At 40.3% G+C, this 19,519-nt stretch overlaps 1 long non-coding RNA gene and 1 pseudogene across 4 annotated transcripts in view; both read left to right on the top strand.

Annotated features, from left to right (window-relative positions):
• The window catches only part of LOC139440383 (uncharacterized), a 238,925-nt gene that overhangs the window by 106,931 nt on the left and 112,475 nt on the right, over nt 1-19,519 (top strand). The gene's annotated exons all lie outside the window — the stretch shown is intronic.
• Nucleotides 12,596-12,681, top strand: LOC112321212 (small nucleolar RNA U3; annotated as a pseudogene).

The raw sequence follows: 19,519 nt of genomic DNA, 5'->3' as shown, positions 1-19,519 counted from the left end.
ACAGATTCATTTTTTAAATCTTTTTTGTCCATGTAATTATCTGTAATAAAAATTGACAAAAATATAAACTACATAGGGCAAAGTGAGAGTAGGTCTTTCCTTCCCACCGCTACCTGCAGCCATGTAGCATCATCTCCAGAATGAATTACCTTATCCCAACTTTCTCTATCCTTACAGACGCACTGTGCACATATATGTGTATATATGTGTGTGTGCACATACACATTGCTTTAAATCTATACAAATAATGGCATATAATATACACTTTTCTGAATCCTGTGTTTTCACTTAACAAATCATAAGAGTTTCTGCACAGTAGTCCATGTAGACCTGCCTCACTCCATTTAATTGCTGCCTGCTTTTCCATTACTTCATTGCATTCTAATTTATTCACCAGATCCATACTGATAGAAATAGTTGTTTTCAGTCTTTTGCTAACACAGACAATGCTGCAGTGAATATACTTTGCATATGTATGGCAATATTTGTCAGATAAATTGCTAGAAGCAGGATTGTTGGGTTGACGATGGGAGTGAGGGGGAAGGCATTTTTGAGTTAAAGTTTAGAAGTAACAAGGTTTTGTGCCTTAGCCTAGCTCCATGTCTGCTTCTCTTACCGATAGTTCTGCCTCTTGTCTGAGAAATCCTCAGCTGAGACTATTCAGACACTACAGTACACTTCACCTCTACTTTCTCACCAGTTTTCTGAATTCCTTTGTCTTTTTATTCTACCTGCTCTGTCAGTCATCAAACTCAAATCAATGAAAACATCTGCTTTCTTCACTACTACATCCAAACTGCCAAGTGTTTGGGAAAAACACATGTAATTTGGCTCTATTACAAATTTATATTTTCTAAGATCACTTAGAGACTCTATAGTGCTCAAAAATCCTCTTTACTTACACCTCATTGTCCCTCATTGCCAACATTGGCCATGCCACTGGCTGATTTGTGTTCACAAGCTTTCTACCTTTCTCACACCGCCCTCACTCTCAGGGAATAGCTCGGTTTCCTGGCTTTTTAGAGAAAGAAAGCTCACTGGGTAAGAAATCTCTTAATTTCCCTTTAACCCTAAAAAATTCTACATAGACTTCTCAACTAATCACACAAGAGTTCCCCTTTCACTATCAGTACTAATCCTGCCACAAATCCTTACTCCCGCTGCCTCTCTGCTGACTTTTTTACCCCAGCTTCCACATCAATTATTTTTTAAATAATTCTCTCTCCTCTTATTCTCCTTCACTGATTGCTCCTATTCCTCCCCAAATAGCATCCTTATGAGAATAGGCCAAAGAATATCAACTGCCACTGTTTCATTGCCAGCCTGCCTGCCCATTTTCTAAAGAGCAGGTCCTGCCTCTGCCTCAACACGTCCACTGCCCTTGTGAGGACTCCAGAGAAACATCAGATTCCCCACCTGTGTGCACACACTTGGTCGTCGTCGTATTTGGATTTTCGCCAGCATCTAACACTTGATTCGCCCCCTAACCCCAACCCATCCTGCAAAATTTCTCAGTTGCCTTTGTTATCCTTTCTTCTTGTTCTCCGTACTTCTTTCTCTCTCTCTCTCTCCCTCTTTCTTTCTTTCTTCCTTTCTTTCTTTCTTTCTTTCTTTCTTTCTTTCTTTCTTTCTTTCTCTCAATTTAGACTACTCTTCTGGTTTCTTTCTGACTTTAGGTGTCTAGGTCCTGTGTTCCCTAGGATTAAGTGCTCACTGAGTTTTTCTTCTCATTCTTTGATCTTTCCATGGATGACCTCATTTATTTCCTAGTTTCAGTGATCACCTGTATGCTGGTGACTCAGAGAGCCTGTCCAAACCTCTCTCCTGGACTCCAGGCTACCTTACAGCTGCCTAATGGTTTTCTCCACTTGGTTGACTCACAGATACCTGAAATATAACATGTCCCAAATTGCATTCACTTTTCAGTTCCCCACCCCATTTCCCAAGGCTGTTCCTCCTTTCCGTCATCCACCCAGTCACTCAGGCCAGGAATCTTTAAGTCATCATCTCCTCTTGCTTCTCCCTTCCCTGGCCACACCTAATCACTAAATGCTGTTGTTTCTATCTCCTAAATACTGATTGAATCCATTCTCTTCTTTCCATCCCCATGTAACTGCCTTAGTTTTATTCCTCATTACTTCTTAACTGAATTAATTCAATAATCTGCTAACTGGCCTCCATCAGTTTATACACTTCTGGGTAAGCCAGTTTCCACTGCCTGAGAGAGTTGTCTTTCTAATTGCTTATCATATTATGTTACTCTCTTAAAAATTCTTTTCTGGGTCTTCATTGCTTACAGTACAGTTTGAACTACTTGCCACATTACACATTTTACTTGCTTCTCCAGCCTTGTCACCTCTGACTCTCCAACACGTCATATACTCCAGACTAAAAACTACTTACAGTTGCCTCCATAGCTCTTTTCTATCTCTGGGTGGTTGTTCATGCTATTTCTTGGCCTTTCTCACTCTGCCTTCTAGGGAATATCTGTTGATCTTTCAAGTTCAAATGGCATACTTTCTCCACAATGGTTTCATAGATTTTTTATAGCTATAATTTTTTTTTAAATCACTGGCATATTTCCTCCATCAAACTGTAAGACTTTCCTGGAAAACAACCATGTTTCATTCATCTGTGATTCTGTAATTTGTTTTTCAATTTCTTGAACTAAGAGAGCACTCAAAAAAGTATTCATTGAATAATGTCCTTGTGTCTGATCCCTGTTCTTATTACTTTATTCTAATTTACACTTTGATGTCAAATTAGTTTTCCTAAAACAATGTGCTATTTATGCTACTACTTCACTCTAAATCTTCCAAGGAACTCTTCCCACCAACAGCATGTGTCCAAACCCCTTGGTAAGGTGCATAGGTTCCTCACAACCTGTTTACCTTTATTTCTTTCCAACACCCCTCTTAGCGTCTCCACATACACATTTTACTTTTTAACCAGAGTGGTCAAAAGCTCCACATGAATTTCACTACTCTTTTATGGCTCAGAGTCAGTATCCTGAGGTCAAATGACCTTTCCCCTTTCCATCTTGTGTAACCTCACTCATCTTTCAAGGTGAAGTCTAAAGCTACAACCTCCATGAAAATTTCCCTGACCATCCCAGCAATAATCTCTTTTTCCCACTTGTTTTTAGTACCTAGTATAGTTTGTTGTGTTCAGTATCTCTTTTCTTGCTTGTATTGCTGGTTTTCTTTATTATTGGTGAAGTTGTTACTTTTATTTATCTCAACAATACAACTAATTTATAATGCCTCAAAGGTAGGAACCACAGTCTCAACAATATTTCTTGAATGAAGGCTTTTATTGTCCTTCACATCATTCATCAGGAATATTGTCATTCTTATTTGTTCTCACATCTGCTATGACAATTTATTGATTTCCTAATTTGACTTAAGTATGATTGTGGTCTATACCAACTTTAAAAGATATTTTTGCTTATTAATTCTGACCCTTTCTTATGTTAACATTTTCCATTGATGTATGACTTTCTGCCTTCATGGCTGATGGTCCTTGATTTTTTTTTTTTTTTTTTTTAATTTTTTTTATTGTTATGCAATTACAGTTGTATGCCTTTTCTCCCCATCCCTCTACCCCACCCCAGGTGAACCCACCTCCCTCCCCCCTCTCCACCCTCCCCCTTGGTTTTGTCCATGTGTCCTTTATAGTAGTTCCTGTAATACCCTCTTCCCACTATCCCCGCCCCCACCCCCCACCCCCGCCCTGGCTATTGTTAGATTGTTCTTAACTTCAATGTCTCTGGTTATAATTTGTTTGCTTTTTTCTTCTATTGCTTATGTTCCAGTTAAAGGTGAGATCATATGGTACTTGTCCCTCACTTCCTGGCTTATTTCACTTAGCATAATGCTCTCCAGTTTCATCCATGCTGTTGCAAAGGGTATAAGCTCCTTCTTTCTCTCTGCTGCGTAGAATTCCATTGTGTAAATATACCATAGTTTTTGGATCCACTCGTTTGCTGATGGGCACTTCGGTTGCTTCCAGTACTTGGCTATTGTAAATTGTGCTGCTATGAACATTGGGGTGCACAGATTCTTTTGGATTGGTGTTTCAGTGTTCTTAGGGTATAATCCCAGCAGCGGAATTACTGGGTCAAAGGGCAGTTCCATTTTTAGTTTTCTGAGGAAATTCCATATTGTTTTCCACAGTGGCCTCACCAGTCTGCATTCCCACCAACAGTGCACAAGGGTTCCCTTTTCTCCACATCCTCTCCAACATTTGTTTGTGGATTTGTTTATGTTGGCCATTCTGACTGGTGTGAGATGATACCTCATTGTGGTTTTAATTTGCATCTCTCTGATGGCTAGTGATGCTGAGCATCTTTTCATATGTCTCTGGGCCCTCTGTATGTCTTCCTTGGAGAAGTGTCTGTTCAAGTCCTTTGCCCATTTTTTAATTGGGTTGTTTGTCTTCCTGGGGTGGAGTCGAGTGAGTTCTTTATATATTTTGGAGATCAGGCCCTTGTCTGAGGTATCGTTGGCAAATATGTTTTCCCATACTGTTGGTACTCTTTGTAATTTGGTGCTGTTTTCTTTAGCCATGCAGAAGCTTTTTATTTTGATGAGGTCCCATTTGTTTATTCTTTCCTTTATGTCCCTTGCTTTAGGGGATGTGTCTGTGAGGATGTTGCTGCGTGGAATGTCTGAGATTTTCCTGCCAATGTTTTCCTCAAGGACTTTTATGGTGTTACGGCTTATATTTAAGTCTTTTATCCATCTTGAGTTTATTTTCGTGTACGGCGTAAGTTGGTGATCGAGTTTCATTTTTTTGCACGTAGCTGTCCAGATCTCCCAACACCATCTGTTGAAGAGGCTGTTTTTGCTCCATTTTATGCTCCTGCCTCCTTTGTCAAATATTAATTGATCGTATAGACTTGAGTTTATTTCTGGGCTCTCTATTCTGTTCCATTGGTCTATGTGCCTGTTTTTATGCCAGTACCAGGCTGTTTTGATTACAGTGGCCTTGTAATACAGTTTGATATCAGGTATTGTGATCCCTCCTGCTTTGTTTTTCTTTCTCAAAATTGCTGCAGCTATTCGAGGTCGTTTATGGTTCCATATGAATTTCTGCAATGTTTGTTCTATATCTGTGAAATATGTCATGGGTACTCTAATAGGGATTGCATTGAATCTATAAATTGCTTTGGGTAGTATGGCCATTTTGATAATGTTGATTCTTCCAATCCATGAACATGGTACATGCTTCCATTTGTTTGTATCTTCCTTAATTTCTTTCTTCAGTGTTGTGTAGTTTTCTGAGTACAGGTCTTTTACCTCCTTGGTTAGGTTTATTCCTAGGTACTTTATTTTTCTTGTTGCTATATCGAATGGGATTTTTTTCCTGATTTCTGTTTCTGCAGTTTCGTTGCTGGTGTACAGGAATGCCTTTGATTTCTGGGTATTGACTCTGTATCCAGCTGTTTTGCCAAATTCATTTATTAGGTCGAGTAGTTTTTGAGTGGAGTCTATAGGGTTTTCCATGTACACTATCATGTCGTCTGCAAACAGTGACAGTTTCATTTCCTCCTTTCCAATTTGGATGCCTTTTATTGCTTTTTCTTGTCTGATTGCTGTGGCTAGGACTTCCAATACTATGTTGAATAGGAGTGGTGAGAGAGGGCATCCTTGTCTAGTTCCTGATCTTAGTGGGAAAGCTCTAAGTTTTTGTCCATTGAGTGTGATGTTGGCTGTAGGTCTCTCATATATGGCCTTAATTATGTTGAGGACTGCTCCCTTTATTCCCACTTTGCTGAGTGTTTTTATCAGAAATGGGTGCTGTATCTTATCAAATGCTTTTTCCGCATCTATTGATATGATCATGTGATTTTTGTCTTTGCTGTTGTTGATGTGATGTATTATGTTTATTGATTTGCGAATATTGTACCATCCTTGCATCCCTGGGATGAATCCCACTTGGTCATGGTGGATGATCTTTTTAATATATTGCTGGATGCGGTTTGTTAATATTTTGTTGAGAATTTTAGCGTCTATGTTCATCAGCGATATTGGCCTGAAGTTTTCTTTCTTCGTTGTGTCTTTATCTGGTTTTGGGATTAGGATGATGTTGGCTTCATAAAAAGAGTTTGGGAGTCTTCCATCAGTTTGGATTTTTTCGAATAGTCTGTGAAGGATAGGGGTTAGTTCTTCCTTAAATGCTTTGTAGAAATCTCCTGTGAAACCATCTGGTCCAGGGCTTTTGTGTGATGGGAGTTTCTTGATGACTGCTTCAATTTCCTTTGCTGATATTGGTCTGTTCAGGTTTTCTGCTTCTTCTTCATTCAGTTTTGGAAGATTATATTTTTCTAGAAATGTGTCCATTTCATCTAGGTTTTCAAATTTCTTAGCATACAGGTCTTCATAGTAATTTCTTACGATCCTTTGTATTTCTGTGGTATCAGTTGTAATCTCTCCACTTTCATTTCTAATTCTGTTTATTTGGATCCTCTCTCTTTTCTTTTTGATGAGCCTACTTAAAGGCTTGTCAATTTTGTTTATCTTTTCAAAGAACCAGCTCCTGGATTCATTGATCCTTACAATTGTGCTTTTAGTCTCTATGTCATTTAGTTCTGCTCTGATCTTGGTTATTTCCTTCCTTCTGCTTGCTCTGGGCTGTCTTTGTTGTTGTTCCTCCAGTTCTTGTAGGCGTAGGGTTAGGTTGTTTGTGTGAACTGTTTCTAACTTCTTAAGGTAGGCCTGTATTGCTATGAACTTCCCTCTCAGGACTGCCTTTGCTGTGTCCCATAGGTTTTGGGTTGTTGTGAGTTTGTTTTCATTTGTTTCCAGGAAGTTTTTGATTTCTTCCCTAATCTCGTTCTTGACCCATTCATTGTTTAATAGCATGCTATTCAGTCTCCATGATTTTGAGTGTTTTGGGTTTTTACCCTTGGCGTTGGTTTCTAGTTTCAGACCCTTGTGGTCAGAGAAGATGCTTGATATGATTTCAATTTTCTTGAATTTGTTGAGGCTTGCTTTGTGTCCTATCATGTGGTCTATCTTTGAAAAAGTTCCATGGACACTTGAAAAGAACGTGTATTTTGCTTCTTTGGGATGAAAAGCTCTGTATATATCAGTTAAGTCCATTTCCTCTAAGGTATTGTTAAGTGACACAATATCTTTGTTGATCTTTTGTTTGGAAGACCTGTCCATTTTTGATAGTGGGGTGTTAAAATCCCCTACTATAATTGTGTTGCTGTCAATATCTTTCTTGAAATCCTCCAAGATTTTCTTTATGTATTTGGGTGCTCCTATGTTGGGTGCATATATATTTACAATGTTTATGTCTTCTTGGTGGATTCTTCCTTTGAGCATTATGAAGTGACCTTCTGGGTCTCTCTTTATGGCCCTTCTTTGGAAGTCTATTTTGTCTGATATGAGTATTGCTACCCCTGCTTTTTTTTCCTGTCCGTTTGCTTGGAAAATTTGTTTCCAGCCCTTCACTTTCAGTCTGTGTAAGTCTTTTGTCCTGAGATGGGTTTCTTGTAGGCAGCATATGTGTGGGTCATGTTTTCTTATCCATTCAGCTGTTCTATGTCTTTTGATTGGAGCATTTAATCCATTTACATTTAAGGTTATTATCGATAGGTAGTTATTCATTGCCATTATTTCCTACCTGTGTTCCTCTGTCTTTCTCTTTTCCTTCCTTTCCTTAAAGCAGTCCCTTTAGCATCTCTTGCAGAGCTGGTTTGGTGGAGCTGTATTCTTTTAGACTTCTTTTGTCTGGGAAGCTCTTTATTTGGTCTTCTATCTTGATTGAGAGCCTTGCTGGGTAAAGTAGTCTTGGTTGGAGGCCTCTGGTTCTCATTACTTGGAATATTTTTTGCCATTCTCTTCTGGCTTGGAGCGTTTCCATTGAGAAGTCAGTTGCTAACCTTATTGGGGCTCCCTTGTATGTTACTTCCTTTTTCTCCCTTGCTGCCTTTAAGATCCTCTCTTTGTCTTGGAAATTTGCCATTTTAATTATGATGTGTCTTGCAGTGGGTCTCTTTGGGTTCCTCTTGCTTGGGACTCTCTGTGTTTCCTGGATTTGGGTGACTTTTTCTCTCCTCAGATTAGGGAAATTTTCCATCATTACTTTTTCAAACAGGTTTTCTATCCCTTGCTCTTCTTCTTCTCCTTCTGGTATTCCTATTATACGGATATTGTTACGTTTCATGTTATCCTGCATTTCCCTTATTGCCTCTTCATTCTTTCTGAGCCTCTTTTCCTTTTCTTGCTCCTTCTGGGTGTTTTTTTCTACTTTATCCTCCAGCTCGCTGATCCGATCCTCTGCTTCATCAAGTCTGCTTTTAATTCCTTCTACTGTGTTCTTCAATTCAGAAATTGTATTCTTCATTTCCGCTTGGCTCTTGTTGATATTTTCTATTTCCTTTTTCATGTTGATATAGTTTGCAGTGAGTTCATTGTAGTTTCCTTGTAGTTTCTGGTAGTTCTCTTTGAGCTCAGAGAGCTCAGTGAGTTTCCTGATGACCATTGCTTTGAACTCAGTATCTGATAGTTGACTTGCCTCTTTTTCGGTTAGTATTCTTTCTGAGACTTCCTCCTTTCCTTTCATTTGGGAATTGTTTCTTTGTCTTCCCATTGTTTGTGAGGTTCTTCTTGTTGGCCTCTGTGTCTTAAATTGCTTTGTTCTGACTCCCTGGATTTATGATATGAACTTCTATGGTAGAATGCCAATGGGATTCGGTGGTGCTGTCTCCTTACTCTCCTGTGCTCACTGGTCTTGAGCTGACGTTTATGTGTTTAACACGGTCTAACTCTAGTCTTTTCAGCACTCCAGGTTTTGTTGTCTCACCTGTGGGAAAAAGAGAAAGGGGGGGCGAAAGAAAAGAAAAAAAAAACAAAAACACACACACACACAAAACAAACCAAAAGAAAGATGGGAAGGAGGGAAAAAGGAAATAGGAAAGGAGGAAAGGAAGGAAGGAGGGAAGAAGGATTAAAGAAAGATCAGAGGCAAGATAAGAAGGAATTTTAGCAAAAATTAAAACATAGAAATAGATAAAAGAAGGCAGGAAGAAGACATAAAAATGGTAAAGGATGGGAGGAAGAAGGAATGAAAAAAAAGAAAAAGAGAGAGAGAAAGAAGGAATTCAGGGGGAAAGGAAAAAAAAAGAAAAAGGATAAAAAAAAAAAAAAAAAAAAAAAAAACAAAAAAACCTTCTGTTGGCTTTAAACCGGTCAGGTTATTTCTGCTGGTGTCCTGTCTGTGCAACGGGAGGGGGTGTTTGGAAGGATTGGTTTCACTTTTCTCTCTTCCTGGGTCACACTCTTCGCTGTTTTGTAAGTGTGGTCCCTGGCAGTCAATCAGTCCGTTGATCAGCCAATCCAGCTGCTTTGGCTTGTGACGCGTGCGCGCGCAGCAGGGGAATCCAGCCGCTTTGGGTCTGTGACGTTATTTTGTGCCCTGAGCGCGCAGCCGGCGGACCAATAGAGCCGCCAGAGCTTGGAACGCTGGCGCGCAGGTGGCGGATTCAGCCGCCTTGGGGTTAGGACACTCGCCAGCAGCTTTGTATTTAGAAAACAGGCACCCAGCCGGCCCTGTGCTTGGTGAGCGCGCGCAGCCCGCTGAGCCACAGGCTCTGTGCTTGGGGGCCCGATCCAGCCGCCCTGGGCTTGAGTCTCTCGGGCGGGCGGGGCCGCCCTGGGACTGAATCACGCGGCACTCGGTTCCGAGGTTTTGGGCCTGTGGGTAGAGCAGCTAGACTCTGGTCCAAATTATCTCGGAGGTTTCAGGTGTGGGCGCCCCTCCTGGGTTTCAAGTGTGGGTCCCGTTCGCTAATCTGCTCGCGCGCGCGACCGGACCTCAGGTGAGCGTAGCAGTCCAGGGGTGGAGGGGGAGGGGTGCCAGGGGCCTCGGCTACTACCGAGAGTTCTCTAATTAGCCCCTGAGTGTCTCTATTTTCTTTTTCTTTTTGAGAAATTCCTCCTTTTCAAGCCCCCCTGGTCTAATCAAGCACCTGGCTGCTCACAGCGCAGCCTGGCCCTCTCCCAAGACTCCTGCCGCAGCCCCTGCGCCAGGGCTGGCGCTTCTGCCGCCCTTGTACCGCGCGGTCCTGGGTCCCGTGGACCTTATTGTCCTTCAGCACTCTTCTTACCGTCAGATCTTTCAGTGTCCTCTATCTTTGGTCTCTGATCTTCGTATATGCTGGAATACTGTTGGCTGTTCGCTCTGCTCCTCAGATCAGCTAGGTATTTCCCTGGCGTTGAGGGGAAGTGGACTCCGCTCCCACCTATGTTGCCGCCATCTTCCTCAATCCGGTCCTTGATTTTTCAAACCTTGTCCCTTACTTGTTACCTATCTGATTCAATCATCTTGCTCTGCATTGAGTCATTGACTAAAATGATGACAATGAGAAAAAAAGTGAAGGCAGAGGAGGGGTCAACCTGGGCAGCAGCATGTTGCAAGGTACAGGAGTTCTTTTTTTCTTCTGTGGACATTGTCATGAGGAATGTGAATTTTAGAGACACTGAGATTCATTAAGCAAAGATCAAGTTGTTACCCCTTTGGTATCCCAAAGTTTGAGGGAAACATGTGGTCACCAGATGTGATGTGATAAAAGAGAATTCCGGGGTCTCACTGTTTTCAACTGTCGGACCTGTCATCTGTCCTATACCACCATGTCCCTTTTGCATGTTACCCCCACCCAGAGATTGGACATGGACACATACACCCAGCCTCATTTCCAAGGCCATGCTTTCACACTCATGGCCATATCTTTTTTCATTTTTGGTATGAGCCACTTGAGACAGAACTCCAGTTCACAGAAGTGGTGAAGTATTTGGGGTGTTAACAGCATTAGTTATTATTTGTCTGTTCAGCTTTCTCACACTTGAGGAAAATAGACAGCCTTATCGGCTTTACCAGCAACTGCTTGACTCCTCTCCCTTTAGCCATTCTGCAGGTCTGGGCCAAGTTCAAGCTCCTTTCCTGCTAGACCTGTTCCTATTCCCAGCTACATGCTGTATACCAGTTCCCAGCTCTCCTGTTCCCTGTGCCAGATGCAGCCAGTTTTGCAAATGAGATTATACATTCGAACCAGATGAGTTTGGTTTGGTGATTGGCCCTGTGCACAGTCTACAATTTGGGTCAGACATATGAAAAGTTTGGTGAGTTTGGCACTATCTTTGAGGAAATATGGACTGTCTTAAAACTCCAGAGAGAAACTTTCAGGATCTCAGACATTCCTTCTTTTGTGGGCTTCCAGAAAAGGCCACCCTCAGCTGGCATGAGAGTCAGGGCTCGTTTTCAAACCATTCAAGTCGTGTTGTGACTAGAAGTTGAAGTCTGGTACAAAACCATGAAAACCAAAGAGATAATTTGCACTGACCCTGGAAGAAGCAGCTTCACACTCACATACAGGGACTCTGGTGAAGATGCCCATGAAGGTAACATTTCTGGCGCTGAAATATAATTCTATGGAAGAGTTTCTCTAAGCTGTTTGCATTGCTAAGCATTGATGCCCTTTCCAAAATGTGAGAAAAAAAATAGAGCCAATTTACTGTATTGAGGAGAGATGATGACCCGATCCTTTGTACCAACTAAAAGGGATTTGTAGGCTCCAATGTGCAGTCCCTCTAGGCCACTTCCTCTTGTTGGCTTCAGTAGGAATGAGGCTTCAATTAGGATCTCAGGACTAAGGCCTGAGAATTTTTTCCATCCCAGATTTTTAAAGAATCATAAAGCAGCTTGAAAGAAAGTCTCACTCACTCACCCTGAAACCTTCACTGAAAAATAAATAATTGAAACCATAGCTGAGCATGATTAATGAAGATACATTATAATAATTTATTATACTGTTTTTGGAGAGCTATTTTCCTCCATTTTTTCTCATCTGTCTCCTCTATTACCTCTCCTACTATACTGAAGACTGAGCAAAATGCAGATGTTAAGAACATAAAGATATCAAAGAGTTAGTTTTGGCTGAGTTAGCAGTGACCACATTACAGGTCTCATATTTCTCTCCTTTCATGTGGCTTTTTTGTGGGCTGGACAATAAAGTTACTAGTATGAAGTTACCACACATTTGATCCAAACGTGCTGCAGTGGATAGAAGGAAGGGGCTGTGAATAGGTCTGCAGGGAACTTCCAGATCAGACTCAGGTGTGAACGAAGGGTCCCCAGAATTTTGCTGGAACTTTACAAATCTGACAAATACTTTACTTATAACATTTAGAAAATTCTTAAAGCAAACAACAGAAAGCCCTCCTTCTGCCTAATTACCACATACATTTTCATACAGGAAGCCACATAAAGTCATTATATTTAGTTAATGCTGCTTCAATTCACCTGAATACGCCTCCACCTTTGGTTCAGATATTGCCTTTTTAGCATTAAAGAATTTCCTGACTGTACCACCTGCTCCTTGCATTTGCAAAGCCCTGATGTTTAAAAGTGTTTAAATATATACAGATGGTCTGAATTCATCCTAAAACACTGCATTAAAACAGCACTTCTTGTTTAAATTGTTAAAGCTCTCGTCTCGCAAACAAGAGTGTCTGTACTTTATCTCAAAAGATCATGTTTAGAGCAATTATTCTCCATGTTGACTGCATATTAGAATCACCTAAGGAAGACTATACTTTCAGGGATCATTTCTATAGTTCGTTACTAGAATCACCTAAGGAGCTTTAAATAACCCTGATGCCCAGGCTGGGCCCCAGGCCAGTTAATTCAGAATTTTAGGACACAGCCCCTAGGCATCAGCACTTTTTCCAGCTCCCTTGATAATTCCGATGCGCAGTCAAGGTTGAGTGTACTGATTTAAAAACAGTAGCACATTGTGATGAAAAGAGCAAAGGCTTTGGAATCAGCCTGTTCCTTGGTGGGCATTCCATTTCCAGTATTGCTTTTATTCACTCAAAAATATAAGATCATCCAATAAGAAATAAAAGGTCTCATATACATTCAATACATGGGAAGTATTATTATAGTGATGATAATATCTACTAATACAAGTACTTTATGAATGACATTTTATATATAGAAAATAAATGTATTAATTTAATAAGATTGCATTTTAAGTGCCTTGCTATGCCTCAGGTTTAAATTATGTATGTGGTATTCTTAAGGATAGCAAAGCCAGAGAGAACTATCCCACCCCTCTTCGAGGCAAGGTTTTTTAATAATTTGTACTTCCCTTTAAAGTAATTATCTTGATTCCACTATGGATTGTACCTATTTTCTTTATCTGTGCGTGGAAAGTGCTGTCTTCACTGGCACATGCTAACCTGTGAGCACTTTGAGAACAGAAAGTGTTTTCCTACCCTGGCACCCTTCTCTTCCCACGGTGAGCCTCTCTCTGTGAGGCAGTGTGCAGTCTGTTTTCTAAAACCGAGGTTGTAAATAGGTTGCATTGTATTTGTTTGGTTATAGTTGGGAGGCGATTAAAGGCAGGTCATTGAAGAAATTGTAAACTGTATATCACATGGGGTGTGTGTGTTCATACACGTGTGCTTGTGTGTGTGCCTGTGTGTATTATGGGTATGTGTTTGGAGAGGGAGAAAGGTTTCCTATTAAAGGAAACTGTACTGAGCTTAGTTTATTCCTTGGCTCATGGTCTCATTGTGTAGGCATTTTCCTGAGGGTTGTCAGAAGACCGATCTGTGGGTGGTCTGCCATTCTGAACTTTGGATCTCAGATCTCAGCTCCAAGGCCCTCGTCCTCCATAATGCCAGCAGACGGTACAGTCCATCAACACCTAATTACTTCCTAGTAGTGCATTTGAGCCCACGACCTTTTTTGGTTTGGTACCAGAATCAACTTTAGAAGATGCTGAAGAAAGCGTGTCTGGAATTGGGAACCTAAATATGTGGAGTTTCCTTTGAGAAGTGATTGATCAGAACATTTGCAATCCACAGTGTACTTACAGAAGACAACTTTGAGAAAGAGTGGCTTTCTGACCTCACGGCAACCATTGTCGTCCAGTGAAATCTCTGCCCTAATTATTTTTGCCTTACCGACTATTTTTAACAATTATCTGGGGTGAAAACTAGTTACTTAAAAGGGTATAGTCCTTTTAACTATCAATTGGCTCTACTGCTAGCTACACTGGCCCAGACTCCCCTCCTACCTAGAGCCTCCACACACTGAATCCAGGACGCACTCTAAACCAGTTTAGGGAAAGACCTTAAAGAATGGTCAAATACAACAGCATCTGTAGTGTTTGGCTTTCTCTAATAAAGGTATAGTTATGTACAAAATGGCTAGTTGAGATGGAGGACTATAAATGGGCTAAAATTATTTTATCCTCCTATTAAAGAGGAAATCAACCTTAACAAATTTAACAGCCTAATTAACCATCACAACTCCTACAACAACCGCAAAGACAAAAGCCATGTAAATCTACTTAGTAGAGCAGAAGCCAATTATTAGTGGTAGGTAGACAACCACTTTCTTCTTCCCTTAAAACCTGCTGGTTTCCAATAGAGGGACGGACTAGCTTTCTTCATGTGTGTGTGTGTGTGTGTGTGTACATGTATACATATATATGTACACATACACATATAGTTTATTTATTTTCTTAAAGTTCTGCTTAACGGAGTAATGTGACTGGGTACAGAGATTGTGCTGAAGGTATTTCACCCATTCCCAAAGAGATCCAGATCTTACTCAGTATCAACCCTGAGTATACATGAGCATCTTCTAATCACACTAACTTAATTTTTGAGAAGACAAAGGTAATCCTGAATCTTAAAGCTAATTTAAACAAAAAAAAAATCCTTTCAATCTGAAAGGTAACACAGATTATCCTCAAATATTGTTAATTTTGAGGTATTACATGAAGTAGGGCATACTGAGAACAGAAGAAAGCAATCTGAAGCTTCCATCTATCACAGATATCAATCAATACTTAGAACTTGAATGTACTAGAAGTCCAGAATTGTTCTTCAATCAAGAGTTACTGGCATATATCGTGGCTGAGGAAAGAAGAAGCAAGAGTCTGTTGAAGGAAAAAAGAAAACAACTAATCCACACCTCAACCCCAGTACCTCAGTACCTCTGTGAATACCCCTTCCTTCTCCATCACAACGGTGACCGGCCAGACATCTCTGATGTGCAAGGGGTTTGCATTCTCATAACAAATTTCTCCTAGCTTTCCACCTTCTTTAACTTGAAAGTTTGAAATAGATACACCTTCTCTGTTTTGGTGTACTTCTAACTTGCTGTTGTCAACCAATTGGTGAATCATTGATCCACTTATAGGGAAAATGGAAGATGTTTTATAATAAAATTCTGTTGCATGAGATTTGGTTTCATCCCCACGTGATGGGGAGAATCTGCATTTCAGAGTGTCATTCTAACCAAGTGAATTTAAGTTAAAAGTACTCAACTTAACATTATAATACAGGTACCCTTTGAAAACCACAGTTTTTGAAAATAAAACACAATTAATGCTATAATTGATGAGCCACAATGCAAGCCAATAAAAACATTTTCTCTAAGAGTTGGAAAACTTAATTAGAATGTTTTTAATGGTTGGTGATTTAAGATTGGCCCTGGGTGTTCCTCTAAATTTTATAGTGTATATTTTGTAAACTATTTCCTTTCTTCACCCTTACCTTTCCTCACATGTAGCATTGATTTAGATGACTTGGAATGCAGGGGGTCCCCTTTCTCTAAACAGATGCTTCTACTAAGAAGTTTCACTGGACTCCTTCCATAATCAGCATTCCCTACCAAGAACTTTACTACCATGATCGATCTATTTGACATTAATATCACCTTTTTCTGCTCTGTGATCTAGGTTATGATGGGGCAGTGCCTGAGAGAACTGTCAGCCAGATCCTATTTTCTACTGTAATGTTTTTTCTCTGGTGGGGGTTTCAAGCTTAGCTTCTTACTGTTTCCGTGAAGGTAAAATGTGGCTGACCCAAAGATATTCTAACACATCCTGGGAAGGCCATCCTGCCAAAAAAATCACTGGGTGTTCATCTTGTTCCCTAGTTTAAGAGGAGAAAAGGAAATCACACCTTATGTGTAACGCCAGAAATGTGCTTTCTTTGGTCAATTATGAAGAGCATGCATTGGATTTTAAATGTTGATCTTTGACTTTTGAGGGTGAGATATTTTATAATAATCCAATCACCTGGTTTGTTTCCAGTGTAATCATTTAATTAAGGTATAAAAATTTAATGAAGGCAACACGGAAAGTATTAATATTAATATGTAACATTTATTGAATGTCAGTACTGCCCTAGGAATCGAAGAAAGCACAAAATGAGAGTGCCTGCCAGTTAACTTAGCATACATCTGCCAACTTTTTTTAAGCAATTATAAAATTTGAAGGAAAAAAAAGCCCTAGAAAATGTCTTTATAACCACTGTAGAATGAAACCTGAAAGACTTGATTAATCCCTTTCACCAGAATCCATTATCATTGATGTGTTTTGATAGTACCTGCTTAGAAACACTTCTCCTACCATCTTTAGTGTGCCAACATGAGCTGGAATAACTGAATGTTCCTGTCGGAGTAGCATGATGGGGGATGGGGGGGATGGATAAAGAACCCTAACAAAAACTAACTGTATCTTTAGAACCAACTAAAGGAGAGATTGTATCTCATTCCATTATGTCTTTGGCAGGAGTCGCTGCAGGCTACTGTGTGTTTCCTGGTGGAAACAGATTATGAGTGTTGGGTTGATGTTGAATTCTACAGCGCTTCATTGGCCATGTATTCACAAAAAGGAAGCCAATAGCTTTTTTTACAAATACTTTCTGTGGTTTCAAAACATTGTCCTATCTCCCTTTTTGCATGTGTGACCAAATTTATAGGAGGAAGAGGAGGAGGAGGAAGAGGGGGAGGAGGAGGAGAAGGGGAAGAAGAAAGAGAGGAGGGGCAGGAGAAGGGATAGGAGGAAGAGGAGGAGAGAGGGAGGGGGAGGGGGAGGAGGAGGCTGTGTGTGCTACTTATTTCTCCACCACTCACTCTTCTCACTTTGCAACTTGACCTCCACTCCCATCACTCAGGGGAAACTGTCCTCTCAGAGATCTCCTGTAACCTAATTAGTACATTGAAAGGCTTTTCTTCAATCCTTGTTTTCATGCAGAGTATGAAACAGATGACACTCGGCTGACACTGTTGAGCAGCCCTTCTTTTACTAGTTTCTCTTTCCAAGGCTTTGTGGCACTGCTCTCTCCTGGGATCCCCTTGTCACCCTTTTAAAAAAAATCTTTATTGTATCTTTTCCATTACCATTTAGTCCTTTTATACCCCCCCCCCAGCAATCACCACACTGTTGTCCATGTCCTTGAATCCTTTTTTCCTTTTTGCTCAATCCTTCCACCCACTAACATCCTCCCTCCACTAGCTGTCATCCTGCTCTCCATCTATGGATCTGTCCACATTTTCCTTGTTAGTTCAGTTTGTTCGTTAGATCCCACGTATGAGTAAAATCGTATGGTATTTGTCTTTCTCTGACTGGCTCATTTCACTTAACATAATGTTCTCCAAGTCCATGTCCATCCATACTGTCACAAAGGGTAAAATTTTCATTATTTTTTTTACAGCCTAGTAGTATTCCTTGTGTAAATGTCCAATTGTTGTTTTATTCACTCACCTACTGATGGACACTTGGGCTGCTTCCATATCTTGGTGATTGTAAATAACGCTGCAATGAACATAAGGGTGCTTATGTTCTTTTGAATTAGTGTTTTGGGTTCCTTCAGATATATTCCCAGAAATAGGATCACTGGGCCATACAGCAGTTCCTTTTTTAATTTTTTGCAGTATCTCCATACTGCTTTCCACAGTGGCTGCACCAATCTGCATTTCCACCAATAGTGCAAAAGGGTTCCATATCCTCGCCAGTACTTGTTGTTTCCTGATTCATTGATGATAACCATTCTGGCAGGTATGAGATGGTATTTCATTGTGGTTTTACTTTGCATTTTTCTGATGATTAGTGACATTGAGCATCTGTCCTCTTTGGAGAAGTGTCCATTCAGGTCCTTTACCCATTTTTTTAAAAGATTTTATTTATTTATTTTCACAGAGAGTGGAAGGGAGGAGAAAGACAGGGAGAGAAACATCAATGTGTGGTTGCCTCCCATGTGCCCTAATGAGGACCTAGCCTGCAACCCTTGTGCCCTATTCCCTGACTGGGAATCAAACTGGCAACCCTTTGGTTCGCAGGCCTGCACTCAATCCACTGAGCTATACCAGCCAAGGCATTTTTTTAAATCAGGTTGTTTTTTTGGTATTGAGTTTTGTAAGTACTTTATAAATTTTGGATATTAACCCCTTATCAGATGTATAAGTGAATATGTTCTCCCATTCTGTGGGTTGTCTTTTTATTTTGTTGATGATTTCCTTTGCTGTACAAAATTTTTTTAGTTTGATGTAGTCCCATTTGTTTATTTTTTCTTTTGTTTCCCTTGCCTGGGAAGATGTATCCAATAAAAACATTGCTATGAGCAATGCCATCCTTTTACAATATATTTTACTACCTCCTTATCTGTTTCCACATCCTAAATGGAGGCATTTCCATCAATTTTATTCCTAAAATTTTGTTTTCTTTCTCTGCAAAGAGTCCCTTAATTCTTGCACTCACTGCATAAGGTCTAGCCCTCCACCTCTGTGAACTCCACTCCTACTGTTCTCCCCTTGGTCCCTCTGCTCCAGCCACGCTGGTATTTTTAACATTCTTTGTATTCAAGCCAACTCACCTCAGATGTGTTTCTTGTAATGCTTTCTATACTTGGATTGCTCTTCCCCAAGATCTGAATGCCTTGTTTCCTCATCTTCTCCAGGTCTTTGCTCAAATGTTACATTACAGGTGATGCTTTCCCAGACCACCCATGTCAAATAGTAACTCCTACTGTCCACTCTCACGTTCCTGTCCCTTGTTTCTCAATGCCACATAACACCCCCAGGCATATTACATGTGTTTTGTTTGCTTACCATCTGCCTCCCCATCCTATAATGTGTGCTTCATCGAGGCAGGGATCTTTATCTATTTTGTTCACTGTTAATTTTCAGTGCTTAGAATTGTCCCTGGCTCACAGTAGGCACTCAGTAAATATTTGTTGTATCAATGAATGAATGAATTAGCAGAGTTATAAGAAAGTCATAATTTTTCTTGGCTCCAAAATTCTTAAATGTGGCTGTCATTCATCTCATCTGTGGGATGGCAGCAGTAGGGCATCTTCTTGGGTCACCTTTTGGCCTGTGACATGTCGATTTGTGTGGAAGTAATTTATTCAGGCACTTCTCCCAGGAGAGGCTTCCTTCTCCTCTAGAGAAAATGCTGGGGAAGACAGAAATACTTAGACAGGATGTAGCCCTGAATCTGACTCCACTGCTTTTGCCTAGAAAGCCCTTCACAGGTGAGAAAAATTAGTCAGACATCGACTTCACAACTATCTTAAACGCAACTGAATTAATTACTTTGTGTTATCAACAATTTTTAAATCATATTTGATATGGCCAAACATAGCTCATTGAGAAAGTCAGCAATGTGTGGAAGTCAAATAAAATTTTTAAATTCTGTGGTCTT

The sequence above is a fragment of the Desmodus rotundus genome, chromosome 1 (assembly GCF_022682495.2).
Source record: "Desmodus rotundus isolate HL8 chromosome 1, HLdesRot8A.1, whole genome shotgun sequence".
Lineage (NCBI taxonomy): Eukaryota > Metazoa > Chordata > Mammalia > Chiroptera > Phyllostomidae > Desmodus > Desmodus rotundus.
Note: the sequence above shows the minus strand (reverse complement) of the source record. Positions and strands in the feature narration are given on the sequence as shown.